The sequence below is a fragment of the Maylandia zebra genome, linkage group LG19, assembly GCF_041146795.1.
Source record: "Maylandia zebra isolate NMK-2024a linkage group LG19, Mzebra_GT3a, whole genome shotgun sequence".
NCBI classification, from domain to species: Eukaryota; Metazoa; Chordata; class Actinopteri; order Cichliformes; family Cichlidae; genus Maylandia; species Maylandia zebra.
The window spans coordinates 27,970,769-27,971,984 of NC_135185.1; positions in this window are offsets into that span (position 1 = coordinate 27,970,769).

Below are 1,216 nucleotides of genomic sequence, written 5' to 3' on the forward strand. Positions count from 1 at the left end.
TGTGTAGTTATTGTTTTGTATTGTGTGTCAGTTATACTGCTCAATGTCACATTTGCTTCAAAAAAAGCCATCAAAAGCAGATTCCATTGTAAACGCTGTTCCCACATGGAAAACAGGACTGATACACCTGTTGCCAGACCTGCAGGGTTTAGGCCTTTGGTGTTCTCCTGTCTTATACTGAACACAAACTATTTTATTTTTTTTTTATTTTATTTTATTTTTGGACTGGCACAAATAATTTGTGTGCCTTCTTATTTGATGCAGAACACCTGATTGTTTTGTAAATAGATTTAAATGGTTATATAAAAGACGCCTGAGGCCTTGGCTGCATTTTTAGGTAAATAGTACCATATAACTTTGTTTGCAAAACTTGTGCATGAAGTTCCCAAATTGATATAAAATTAGTTTTCAAAAAGTGTGTCCTCCTGAATGGGGATTATAAGCTAACAAGCAGCGTTGTGTGTTTGGCAGATGGCAGGTCATGACGGAGAGTTCAACTCTCATTCCACTTTTTGTTATAAATGCATTCAAAAAATGTTGTCATAAGTGTGCTACATTGGTTGTGCATCAAAATTACTTTAAAAACACTGACAAAACCATGAGCAATTATCTGGAATAACTAATTTTAACATCTTATTTTATAAGGCTGTATTTTTAGCAACAACACTTAATGTGTTTTAAAAACAAAATGGTAGGTTTATAAATGAGTCTGAGTCTTATTTGATTTCCTTGTTTTAGGTCTCAAACATAGTCCAGCATCAACGAACCATCAGTTTGGAAGGGTTACTGATATTTGTTCGCGACGACGAGACCAAACTCTTAACATGTCTGGTGAGTATGCAAATCTACTCAATCTTCAGTTTTAGTTTACAGAGACTTATATGTACTGTTGTTAATTTTGCATAGGATACAGATCCAGTTGAGAGGGCAACCTGAGGTGTTACGGTGGGCATCCTCACTGTTCTGGAGGACTACGTGGGACCCAACTCGCAGTCCACAGGGGTCAACACTGCCATTGTTTTGGAAGAGAACATTATTCTTGATGATCTGCCAGACCTTCCCACTGCCTTTGCCTACCTGGCCTACTTTATGGACTCAACATGGAGTTTCCCAAAGAACTCAAGTACACATTTGTTTGCTGTATGGAAACCAGATAGAAGAGTTCACATCCTGCCATCTGATGTTTTGAATCTGTTTGTTAGTGACTATCAATCAA